Here is a 14,286-nt window from a genome sequence, read left to right as displayed (position 1 = left end):
ATATCATTTATATCTAAAATGTGATTATTTTGTTATATTTTTTGTTCATCTGATCAACAAATTGATTATCAGTTCGATAAATAGTCTTCGAAGTAATAGTGTTAAAAGATTAACTACACAAATGTGTGCAAAATAAACGTATCCGTACAGTGACAAGCAAAGAAGGCATTATTATAATAATAATTTAATGTAAGATTACCAAAATTTGTTAGGAAATCATTCCAAACGAAAATTTCTTTTTTATAATTTATTCTCAACTTATTAAAGCTGAATTTATTAAATGAACAATTTTACTTTGGTCCAGCTAGGGCTGCCATCGCCGAGTATTAAAAACATTAGGATATTGAAAAAATTACATAACATCGAAAATAAAATGACATCATTATATTTATTTGAATAACAAATAGTTATATTCTGGAACCTTCTTTCAAATTATATTGGTTTTGTATTACGTTTAAAAAAATATACGCTAAATGTATGTTTTTGAAATTAACTGCTCAGGTTTTTCCCTAATTCGAGCATGTTTTATTTTTATATTTGTAGTTTTTCTCCACCGGTAAGCGTGCTTGGATTGCCTTTTCTCTAATCAGAGAGATGTTCAAGCTCCTCAATTAATTAATAATCCATGATACGTAAGCACATAGCTAGAGGCATATTATATATTTCGTATTGAGTATAATATATCAAATAAATAGGAAACTATTATTTTTTCCGTATTATTTATTTGCCCCACAGGCTTTTATGTTTTTTACGGTGGACCGTTCGGTGGACGCCTTGAACTGAAGACACGGATTGCCTCCGCTGGCACGTGTAAGAGCGTTTTTCCGGCGGAAAAAAGGCTTTTGCGTTTTTTTGTATATATTGTTCTTATATAGCTCCGTAACGTTCTTATTATTATTTAAACGAATTACATGACTACAATACGTTGGTAATACAACCGTTGAATATTCCAACGAATAAGATATCTTGTAATATCTTAAGAAAATTAATTATTAGCAGTCTTTACTACGATACATGTTTTGGAAAAATAGACAGTTGGTAGCCCTAAGTCGAGCTGATTGTTCTGCCGAATTGACTCGCTTCCCGGACGGTGTTAAACAAATAATGACTTTGCGCTCGTAACTAGAATATATATTTTTTTCATTTTGCACGAGAATTCTTTTTTGCATTCTTAAAGCGTTATATATTTAAATTTTAAATAATACAAATCGTGTTCCTTTGAAATATAAAATGAATCGCTAGGACGCATATTACGTTTATTCGATAGCGATTCAAATTACGTAAATATTTACGTGGGTAATTTTTATTTGAATCATAATTGTAATGTTTGAATTCATTTTTTTATTTTTATATTGATATTTTATCTTTTCTAACCTTTTTTTTATAAATTATATTTTATTGACATACATATCTACATGAGTTTTATAATAATAGACGGAAGATTTTTCTTATTGGTTCCATCGACAGTCAGATTAAGGTGATTATATCATCAAATTTGACGACCTCCTTGGTCGAGTAGTGTGTACACCGGTTTTCATGGGTACGCCACTCCAAGGTCCCGGGTATGATTCCCAGCCGAGTCGATGTAGAAAAAGATCATTAGTTTTCTATGTTGTCTTGGGTCTGGGTGTTTGTGGTACCGTCGTTACTTCTGATTTTCCATAACACAAGTGCTTTAGCTACTTACATTGAGATCAGAGTAATGTATGTGATGTTGTCCAATATTTATTTATATTTATTTATTTATCAAAATCTGTCGCGCTTTGAGCTCAAAGTAAAAAGTACAATACTAATCACAAAAAAAAATCTACCCGATCTATCTATCTCAACATTTTATCTGTGTCTCAATACACGCTTGCGTTATAATAAACGTTAACGTTTCTAATATAAAATTCACGATAATCGTTTGTTACCCCACCGGCCAATTAACAGCAGAACGGGAACTTGGACGACGAAAATTTAATCTACTTTAAAAGTAGTGCCGTGCCTTATCAACTGGCGCTAACGTAATTTATTGTTTCTTGTTTAACGCCCAATACTTGTTACTTGTAAACTGTTCGGTAATATTGTTAAATTAAAAAAATAATAGAATTTTACGCGCCTAATCGTTTTTTTACTATGACCTCAATCTTGTTTGTTTGCCTAATCATATTATAGTTTTTTTTATTATATTAGTAAGAGATTGCCATAAAAATCTGAGCCGGCCTACTGATTTGACAACGCAACTTCAATCATAGGTTCAAACCCGTTCAACACTTATTAATCGTATATTCTACGAACATCCTGATGGCAGCAGCAAAGTGTTTCAATAAAGATGATTTGGATTTTAATAAATAAATTAGTAATCGAAATATGGCAAAATAAATAAGATATACGTAATGACGTTAACCTCTTTAATTATAATTAATCGAATTTGATGGAATTTGGCTTAAACTTAATTCCCAATTAAGCATGGCTACTTTTTACGTCTAAAACCTACAATCAACCTCCCTCCCTATTAACAGAAGGCCGAAAACTACTATATATATTCATAAAAGTAAAATCATACAAAAAATATAACTCGCTCGCTACAAGTAATAGAAGAAAAAAAAACAAATATTATGAGTCAAGCCGCTAAAGCAATGTGAATTAAAAACAGCTGCCACGCAAGATTTAAATCGCTTACATTGTCGTATATATCAAATATAATAAGCGCTCTATAATCCACTAAACACAGACATTCGCTGAAAATATTAAAAACTAGAGAACCATATATTTGGACAATCTAAAATTAAAGCTGTCGGTGGCGCCCGCTCCGGTACACAGAGGTGGAAGCCGTGAAGAATAATGGAGAATGTAGCTCTGTTAATAAAAACAGAAGTGCCGGCTGTGTGAAGTGAGCACTTTTTACGTGTCGCTATTTATGTTATGAATTTTTGCAAGGCGTCGCGTAAAGAAGAAATATTTTAAAATATATGAAATTACGTTTCGCAACACTTATTTTAGCGTTGGCTAAAAATACTATGAAACACACACTCAAATACAAAGCAATTTATATAAATTACATTTTAAACATGTCTCTACGTAAATAAAATATAAAAAAGTGTTTTTTTATTATTAAATATTACTAGTGATCCGCCTCGGTTTCAATAATTTCAATTACAATATACAATATTCAATATACAATAATTAATAATGGTTTGAATAAGGATTAATAATGATTCGACTAATCTGTAGCAGATCAAAAACTCTATTATGAATGTACCTTACAATATAGACACAATATCACGGGCTTTTCTTGCGAGTCATTTTGAGAACTACAATTATATAGTACCTACATTGTTTTGATGAATGTTCTAAGGTTTAGGCAGCGTTAACAATGTAAGCGTACCAAAACAGATTTTTGGTTAAATCACCGTCATAACTCAACTGCTTGTACAAAATATTTACAAATTATATAGGTTTTATGGATAATTTGAAAATATTTCCCCATTAATCGCCCTTTCAATTAGTGAAAACATTTCATACAGATAGAAACAGATGCGACTTTGCTATATAACATTATAAATTTTCATCATAAAGTTTTATTAGCATATTTATAACATTATTCCCGTAATAAACACTTTATAAAATAAAATGTGAGCGTATCGTTATTTAACGATTTAAAAATGTTATTGTAAATATATTGCGTTTGAAATGCTCGAAGCGATAAGCGTTTCAAATATTTAACAGTCGCGTAACAGTGTCGTGTCATATTTTTTTATATAGATAGGCGGACGAGTAAATATGCCACCGACCTTAGAACAAAGATGTTATGTCCCTTGTGCCTGTAGTTACACTGGCTCACTCACCCTACAAACCGGAACACAAAAATATTGAGTACTGCTGTTTGGCGGTAGAATATCTGATGAGTGACTGGTACCTACCCAGACGGGCTTGCTCAAAGTCCTACCACCAAGTTAAATCATATGGGAATAATCTATATATTTTATATCAAAATTGCGTAAAGAAACATTTAAATTACCCTGCTGAGCTAAGCTTCCAATCCTCATGAAAGGAGGAATGCTTAGAAAACCAAGCGTATCTAATGTATAAAACAGAATATTTGTTGCATAAGAGCTTTATAAATACAACCATGAAACAAATGTTTGAGATTCTCGTAGAATTAAAATGCCATGAGGTCTGACCAATGAAATAAGTTTATCGTCAACAATCGTCGCTCGTCATCTACTCTCAGCGTTCCGTCGGCGTGCGTCGCTAATACCTCACGTTCCCGACGCATACTTTTACCTCGTATATCTGACGAGCAGGCGATTTTATTTTAAGCGAAGCGTGTCTCTTGCATAAACAAATAACGATGACATCAAATAATGACTTTATCATCAAAACCAGTTTAGATACGGAAGGTATTTCGGACTGAGACAGGCTATCCAAACATCTCAGATAGGTACATTAAGTCTTAAGATTTATTTTTGTCAACAGCTGAGATTAGGTACTTAAATCTCGAGAGAACATCATGAAACTTTTTACATGTATCTTAAAGGAAGTTAAATTAATGTTGCAACATCAAAACCAACTTTAAACAAAAATTCAGTAGACACATTAAATGAAAACAAATTTTCTAATGTTATATTTTTTTAATAGACTTTAAAACATTCATTTGAAGTGTAAACTTTTGCGAGATGAGACTTCTATCTATCTAAATTAAGCGTTTTCTGGAGCATAAGGTTCTTCTGCCACGTGTATGTTGCACGTGCTTTTCACCGTCCGTGCCCATTTTTAATGTAATTGATAAATAGATATTTTTTAAATTTTATTATTTATGCAAGTATTAGGTATCTAACTTAGGTAACTATTGCTATACTTGATTGCCTCGTTGGCTTAAAGGCTAAATTTAAAGTCAGTAGACCCGAGAACTCAACCGGATCGGGCCGATAAAATGTTATCAAGTTTTTTTTATCAAGGCATTCTCAGTATCAGCTCGGAGTCTGGAACTTGGTACTTTAACTCGCAAAACACTTAAAGTCGTTGTACCTTCAACTGAACTATTTACAGTCGTATCAAATTCGCCGTTCCATTGGATTATAAGGGTAAAGAAATATAAAGCGCACCTTTGTTTGTGCACACATTTTTGCAAAATAATATGTCTTAAGCTTCTCGTCAGTCAATCAACTGAATCTCTTCAGAGTGACCGTCGTGGCTACGATTGGTCAATAATATATCGTTAAATCATATAGTAACTTTATGCTTATGTTTGTTTGTTCTCTCATGGCAATTAAACCACTGAACACAAGGAACAAGTGCATCAGGCAGTATTAGTTAAAGGGGAACGGATAATATCTTACTAAATAATATAAATCAAGATCTCGTTGAAAAGAGCTAATTGTCACAGTAGACAAATAAGCTGATCATAACCTACGATTACAGATCATGGGCATACGGGTATTAGTATGTAATTTGACCTACATTATAAGCGTAAATTTTACCGTCAGCGAAAAGATTATCGAATTGACCGAGCGAACGACTCGGAATAGCATTCAAACCAAACCTATTGTTGATTAACGATTTAAACTTCTATATTCCAAGTGGTCAATCCCAAAATAACTAGCACATTCCTGGATCATACAATGGGCTAAAAGTATTCTAATTCAACTCTTGCACGACATTGAAGGAACACACCGTGAGCCTGCACGAAAATGTGTCAATGAACTTGTGTATTTCTTATACTTACAAACTTTCTTAGTACGTGGAGTGGATTTATCGAGCTGTAGGACATTTACAGGCTGTTACTTAAAGATTTCGTTACCATACATTTTGAAATATTGAATATTAATAACATATAAAGCTTAAGGTAATTGAGCTGTTTTTACCCCCTTTTAATTCACCCTTTAAAAAATGTTAACCAAGTCTGACCTGCAAAATGCCTTACTATTTGAATATCTATTTATTAATAGGCGAAATCAAAACAGTTCATTACCTGTGTGTATTGTTTATGAAAAAAAAATCTCAATATATATAAAAAAAAATCTTAAATGATTATGGTTCAATTCGACCACAGGGCGTCACTTGTGATATATATTTGTATATATATTATATATACGAGTATGTAGTGAAGTAATGTGCGTATTCCGTGGTCAGCAATATGGAGCTCGTCTCAATGTTTATACTGGCACAAGCCTCGCCGCGGTTACAATGGACGAACGTAAACACGTCATGAATGTTTAATGATCTAATAATAGCATTCAGCAAAACGCTATTAATAAAATCATACATAAGTTTATCTGTATTACTGGAGCTTATTTTTGTTAGCGATGCAAATTAACATTCTTATTTTAGTTAACGCGTGTGTTTATAATGTTTTACTATATTTGTAAGAGTATATTTCCAGTTTTATTATATACTGAGAATACTCTGTTTATATAGTATATAAAATAAGAATATATTCTGTAGCAAAATCTCACTAATACTCGTATTAAATTATTAAAAAAGAAGTCATATTTTATGAGGATAGATGATAAAAAATCGCATGTTTGATGCGTTGACTTCGTTAAAAAGTTAATAACTTTCCCTTTATGTAATCGACTAAATATTTCGTTTAAGTAAAATTGTACCTAATACTAACCTAATAACTGAGTTATTTCCAGGAATCTTCCCGGTAGAATCGACCTTCCGATCCGGTGGTAGACGTTCATACATACAATTGAATCTTGTAACAAGATTCAAAAGTACTTTTAATTAAGAGCCTACTTGATAGTATATATTTACTTCCATTTTAAATTATATCGAATTATATTTTTAGAATATAAAATATATGAGGAGTCACGTAGGGGATATTATAGTTTACAACTGTTCGCGATAGCATACCCTTACTCTTTTATTTCTCGCTCTCATAATCTTATGGGCCCGCGATCCCAACGATCGGAGAGCACGCAGGATGCTTTTTGTTATCCCCGTGGCACGAGAAGTACGCTGATGACTTTTGAACTCCGAGCTGACATAATAACGGTAACCCAGAAACATTTAATATGCTGAACGTGAGAGCGAACTCAAGACTTGCACTCTGCAAGTTTAAATTAGCTGGGACAAGGCATCTCGAATCTAACCGATTAGCGCTGTAATTAATTATTTTTTCAATATTATATGATATATGGGCAAAGATGTAAATCCATACTAACATAGTAGGGTTCCTGCAACCATTTTTGAGGACCAATAATGAAAATCTATGAAAATCTGCAATGTGCTCTCTAGCGCACTTTCGAGTCTAAAATGTTTTAATATTTATTTTCGTTGAACGAATGCAGTTCCTTTAAATTTTAAACTAGCTGCTGCTCTACATCTACGTAATACGATTTCATTTACAGAAAACACTTACCCGAAGCAAAAATGGCCGACTTTTTTTTTAAGCGATACAAGTTTTAATTTAAATTTAATCTTTGAATCTCGTGAAATTTTTGGAATGAATTTTAAAATCAGGAAAGGCCTTAGCCTACTACTTAGATACTTTATTTTTTTTATTTTTACGATTTGTTGGTTTAAAGTATTGTTTACTTGGACGAAGGGCTTTGGGCAAGTCGAAATATATATAAGCAAATATACGTATATGTATATCAACACGCATGGTGGGATAAATTCCAAAACTTCTTCCTCCTCCTCTTCAGATTTACCGACGAAAACTTATTACTAAGTAAATATGAAAAAGTTTTCCCCGAGACAGTATTAAGACTTAAGTACTTTATGGATTTGTGTCGAAGCATCTAACAGGCCGTAAAGATCATATGTTTCCTCAACGCTACTCGGGGCGACTTCAGTTTGAAATAAAAATGTAACTTTTTTCTTCTCAATGCAAAAAATACTCGTTCGTAAACAAGATTGTAAAACACAGTCTAGTGAGATGGAGGACAAGTCGGATTGTTGAAGTCACGAAATTATTTACGGGCAATAAATAAATGAATTCAATTACTTAATTATTATTACACGAGTGTTTATAAGTTTTTATTTTATTAACAAGTCCGATTCGTACTCTGTACCAAAGATTCGTTAGGACTTTGTAATCGACCGAATACCATAGTGTGAACTTCAACAGAAAATCTATTACATTTTTAAAGAGTCAGTCATGTGATAAGCAGAGAGACAGACGACGTAGGCTCAGGCTCATGAGATGACATACCTTTGGCAATTAAATAATCGATTACAGGTAATGAGTATAACAGATAAGTTATTTGAAATTCATAACTAGTTGTCGCCCTCGGCTTCGCTCTCGTTTTAGTGGATAAACAAATAGACTAAATTCTTTAAAACTTAATTTTCAGGTTTTGTTCCAACTTTTGTTCCAAATACGGGGCAATATTGGCAAACAAAAAGTTCAACTAAACTGAATACAGTTACATTTAGATTTCATAATTGATTAAGTTTATATGTATTAATTTAAATTAAATTTCGCAAACATTGTAATACGAACCGTTTCGGATCTCAGCGTTCAACTACCGAGACGTCTCGGCTCTTGAATTGAAACGTACCATAAATTATGTACAGGAGTATTTTCTTCACTGAGCATAATGAAGCCTTACAATGCCGCTCCCCACTTGAAGGTCCCACTTTATCACAAAACACATTCCCATTCGATATTTTTACATCCATTGTTGTATTGTCATCCATTGTCGTATCCATGTTGATCTCGCACTGTTGTATCGATATGTCAATGTGAACTTGCATGAGCAATTTGTTGTTACTGTGATCTGCGTATTCTGTTTACAAGTATCATATTTGATCTATGCTATTTCAAATAGTGTATGAATAATTTATTTATTATGTTATATGAATGTTAGATCATGCATATTAATAACGTTAAATTATTCGGCATATTTACATTACAATTTGTTTCATTGTCTATGGAAACGCTTCTGATTGTTTATTACACGTGTGTAAGTTATAGTTCAATAATTTCCCACAGGGCTGACGCCTTCTATCTAGAATATTCTACAATTGGCAGGTACAGGTTTGGAATTAGTCTGTCCATACGTACGTTTCACGTTATAATATTTCAGCATTCATATGATGCTCTTGCTTATTCGGGTTTGAAAACAATCTGTGAAATATCCTATACATTGTTCTACAATTACATTCGATCTTTATATTCGAAATTAAAATATGTCGTATTCTTGTAAGACTCTTCATGTAATATGATTGAATTGAATATAAATTTACGAGCAGATTATAATGTAGATTATACAGAGAAAGACACGCGAGAATTTACACTGATTAAATGACAAAAGCATTAAGCGTGTTCATTGAATACAATTGGTAGTGTATCCCGTATGAAAATCAATTACCAGTAACTGTAGTCTTTTCTATCTATCGAAAATCTAAATAAAAATATACTCTACCAAATAGTATCTGGCGAGCAGTTTCAAATCATCATTTTAATTAATTTATTTTTTTAATTTTGTGACTTTTGTCCTACACGTGTACGTCAGACCCATTGTCCTTTCTTCCTTTTGTTTGCACATTATTTATTATAAATAGCTATTGAATCGAATTCCAGGATCCTAGCAGATTCTGATAAAGGATCTGATAGAATACTCTGAACAAATCCAACAGTTGTAACTTGATATTACTAGTTTTCCCTCACTTCAGATTTAATTTTTTTTTTTCACTATTTCAATCAAAAGAATCAATATTATTGTCCTTTAAAGTATTCAATCATTGCATATCAATCTCTTGCAATATTGTTTCTATTCTACATCCTCCTAAACGAGTACACTGTGAGAGTTCTATAACTGACACATTACACATAAACCATTTAAATTTGTGTGCATTTACTTCAATTTTATTGCAAACAGAGCTACGTTACGTTTCTATATAAGCACGGGACGTTATTTAACTGCATTTTTATTACGCGACCCGCTTCTAACATACCTACGTCAGTCTTTGATGCTTGTACTGTCCCTAACTTTGAAATGTCCTTTTACTGTCTCAGGTAAACATTTTAATGCTTGCGCTTCTGTAAGGCCTTTTAAAGAACTCACTTTCTTATCAAGTAACCTAATTAAACAGCGATGATATGAAGATGTTGCACCGTTAATTTGTACCCGGGTAATATTAAATTCAATTAGATGAATTCCTTTTTTTGTTTATAGTCTTTCACGTGCGCTGTTGATTAACACATTATGTAGGTATATACTTATATACTGTATGCATATGTGTATGAGTATGTTTAGGTGTGTTGTATTTGTTTTGTTAAGAGTATCACTCTACATTCCCGCTTACTTCAAGACTCTAAATTAAAAGCTAGTGTAAAGTAATTCTACTGGCAGCTGCTTGTACCATAATATTATATACCATAACATACCAAAATCTCTTCCGAAAGGCGTTGCATCTTCTGATATAAATGTTATGTTAATTGGTTTAGTAGTTTTTTTTAAATTAGACGTTACCAAATAAAACGTCTCCTCGTTTATTAGCACATATTAATAATAATGTTATGCGGGTTAACATTGCTTACCATCTCAGGCGTCTCGGGTTCCGTAGCAGATCAGCACAAGTTCACAGACAAGATGAATAATCCGATGCTATTAGATTTGGCGAGGATAGTCCGCTGATTTCTTAACCTGTCGCCCAGGCCGTCAGCCCTCCGATTTCCGTTCGCTGCAAATAATTATTTGTAATCAGAAAGAAAGTTTCTAGATGTTTTTCTTGCGTTTATTATACTATTATTCTAGAACGAAAATTGAATGACGTGGTCAAGGAAGTGACGTCACCTTTGACACGTAGTAAAAGATAGTGGTATCCATCTTGGGTTGTCATGGTGGTAACAAATTTGTAACTGTAAGTTGCATTCTTGATGAATTTCCTAATATTTTGTTGATATAACTAAAACTTATATAACTAGTGACCGTCGACATTTATTTTAAATGTTTTACTGAATGGTCGATTATACTATACTGTAAAAGTTTTCCTAATGTAATAATAATTATATTATTTATTATGGTTTTGGTCGTTTTAAACATCATGCAATTTTTAACAATTATCATTATTTGAGCACATCTTTAAAGAAATACAATAAGCTTTTGTTTTCGAAAATAACACACCAAAACAAAATTTGCAGTAATCAATAAAACTAAGCTCATTCTGAATCAACAAATGATAAGCAAAACCGAATAAGGAACATGTACCTAATATTTCGAAGGAGATTAAAACAAACGTTCTTTCAAACCAGGATCTACACCCGAAATGTGACACAGATCGTCACAGATATAATATTGACTTTCTTTCAGTAATGATAAAGCCATTGTATACAATTTATGTAATATTTGAAATCCTACAATTAATCAAAATAGAAAGCGTTTCCTCAAATATAAGGAAAGTAAAATAAACGTATTTTTGTTCTAATAATAGAGTTTATAAGAATTTGCTTTTATGATTAATTTAATTTGTATTAAACAAAATCGCTTTTCTCGTCTATCCGTTTCCATAGTATCTCGCCTGCTCGTAGGATTTCATCTTATTCTTATTTTATTTAGGTAATTTATCCCGGAAGGTTTATGTTTATGTTAACATTGACTAGCTTCGTAACCCAGCTTCACACGAGTACATATATAACTTTTAGATTGAAGAACAACCATTAAAAGAAAAATTCTTAATTATTTTCTGGATTAATTTCAATTCTCGACTTTTCTCTGCTATAAACCTTTCTTTTGAGTCATGTTTGTTGATGAACACCGCGTTAAAATCTGTTCCGTAGTTTTAAATGTATAAGCGTACAGACAGTGGCATTGTTTTATACTATGTACAGACTCATTTCCCAGAAATGATTACACTTTCTATATTTTGTTTAAGTCTTTCGCGTACGCTGTGTATCTGCATATTATTGTGTGTATACTCGTATACATCTGAGTTTATGTATTTGTTTTAGGTGAACTATTTGAATACACTAATCCTTAATATAATCTGCTAATGAAATCTATTTCATATAGATTTCACGGAATAAAAGTTATTTGCGTTAAATAATAACCAATTCAGAGAATAATGTCACGAGCAAAGCCGCTTGTTTACTATACGTAGTAACAGCTTCGAGCTTATTTGATTAGTATAAATGTAGAACGTGAATAATCGAATCCCTCAGTGGCGTTTAATATTTTATTGGACAAAAATCGTCGCAAGCATATCACAGTGATCTACTTAATAAGTTTGTACCAACTTAATGATCGAGTGCTTTACTTAGCAAGGTTTCATGCTCTAAGCTTAATAATACAATTCCGTATGTGGTGTAAGTATTTTCTTCCAGATGCGTTTCCTTTCAAAACGTTACGCTTAAAAACTATATTTGGATAGGGTGTCGAACGAATTGCCTCGTCCATCTATAGATACGGCTAAAGACTTCGAGGTTCTTAGCTCCCTGTTTGGATCAATCTACTAAGTTTTTATATTGAAAACTTCTCCTTAGTAACCAAAGCAATGTAGGTAGTGTTAGTTCTCCCGTGCCTCGAAAACACTTAAAGGTGCTAGTCTTGCATGTGATTGCTTTTCAGTATTGTCGAATTGCATTACCCGCGGTAATTGAGATTGACGTAATTGAGAGTGCTCCTGTGTTTGAGCACATATTTGTGCACTATATTTCCTGCATAGTTGGTTAGTTGGCAGTCGTAACTGAACCCGGTAATCAATGGGAGGACATCAAAGTGTCTTAATTAATCTGGTTTCGTTAGTGATTGTTGAAAGAAAAACAATCTATTGAGCCCTTTGATTCAAATTTCTCGTCCTTTAATCTAAGATTACACTTGTTTCCCTCTTTAGGTCACTTATTAACAACATAATATTAAAACCATGAAAAGATTTCGTAAATTAATTTAAAAACATGTTAAGGACATAATGACAATGTCAAATTTGAGTGCAACGTGAGCGTAACGTTTAAACTAAAACGTTTCTGACGGTAGCAATCATTTAATCAACACTGAGTTGTTGCACCATTCATTCTATTTGACTCAAGAGCACATCGACAAAGTTAAAGCTAATTATTGTAACAAGGATTGCTGTCATAAATAAGTCTACGTGTGACGTTACGCGGTACCTGACTAGTGTTTCACTGTTTCGGAGTAATTAACGCGTTTTAGTTTGTATCCGAGGCGCCATACGCTTTTAATTAAAATAAATAGCGTAATTACAACGCCTGTTCTTTATTACATGCAAAGTTTTGACCTGGTAGTTTGAATATTTTAAAATTTAATTAAATTTAATTCGTTTGTTTAGTTTTATTTATAGCAACGATTAAGATTACAATTATATTTTTATGATTTTCTTGGTGGTAGGGCTTTATGCAAACCCGTCTGGGTAGGAACCACCCACTCATCAGATATTCACAGACAAACAACAGTACTCAGTATTGTTGTGTTCCGGTTTGAATGATGAGTGAGCCAGTGTAACTAAAGACATAAGGGACATAACATCTTAGTTCCCAAGTTTGGAGGCGCATTGGCGACGTAAGGAATGGTTAATATTTCTTACAGCGCCATTGTCTATGACGTCCAGACTCCGAGCTGTATTGAATATTTTTTGATCACAAAAACCCAATCTCTTATTGATCTAGCCCGAGGTTAAGACCAGGCCTTGAGACCTGCGGGCTTGTAAACTACCTACTAGTCCAACAAAGTAAGACATTTAAGATGTCATGAACAAGTAAACTGCATAAAATTAAAAAAGGAGCTTAAGTTTGATTGTCAATCATCAAATAATAAAATCTAGAATTAATCTAGAAGTCGATAACCCTACCAAATAACCCATATACCTGAAAACGTATGTATTTATGTATATATGAAACAATAATATAAACAATAATTCGTTACCATTGGGTAAAGAATTCCCATCGGTCATGTTCAGACGCTGTTCTAAGATAAACAAATTTATCAGTTCTCCTTAGCGTAATCGAACGTCAAGCTGATCGAATGTTTTTAAACAATGCTTAGCCGTGTTTTGCTGCTATAAACGCCACCTGCTGTCTAATAACATTAAATGCTGAACTGCATGGATATATATAAATTTTATTTACATAAGTATCATTTCAACGTTGAATCGCATGTTTGATTCTTTATGGGAAAATATTATAGAGTTTTCAATGTGGTTAACCTTAACTCATTCCCTGTCCCGTGAGACACAAATCACTCATGGCTATTATTGAGAGTGATGTTTTTAAGATCAATTTTTACTATTCACTTCTCTAGATAGACTTTTATTCCAAATTCCAAATGTTTCAATTCCAAATGTCATCAATGTTTAAAATTTATAGACGCATTTTGGCGTCGTTTTTTGCTTCGG

The 14,286-nt window shown here is 32.6% G+C and overlaps 1 protein-coding gene across 1 annotated transcript in view; it reads right to left on the bottom strand.

Annotated features, from left to right (window-relative positions):
- Positions 1–10,613, bottom strand: part of LOC113396310 (somatostatin receptor type 2-like) — a 38,275-nt gene extending 27,662 nt beyond the window's left edge. Inside the window, exon 1 of the mRNA XM_026634208.2 lies at positions 10,481–10,613. The gene's annotated coding sequence lies outside the window, so the exon portion shown is untranslated. The remainder of the gene's footprint in view (positions 1–10,480) is intronic.
- Between the last annotated feature and the right edge of the window lie 3,673 nt (positions 10,614–14,286).

This window comes from Vanessa tameamea, chromosome 8 (genome assembly GCF_037043105.1).
Source record: "Vanessa tameamea isolate UH-Manoa-2023 chromosome 8, ilVanTame1 primary haplotype, whole genome shotgun sequence".
NCBI lineage: Eukaryota > Metazoa > Arthropoda > Insecta > Lepidoptera > Nymphalidae > Vanessa > Vanessa tameamea.
Note: the sequence above shows the minus strand (reverse complement) of the source record. Positions and strands in the feature narration are given on the sequence as shown.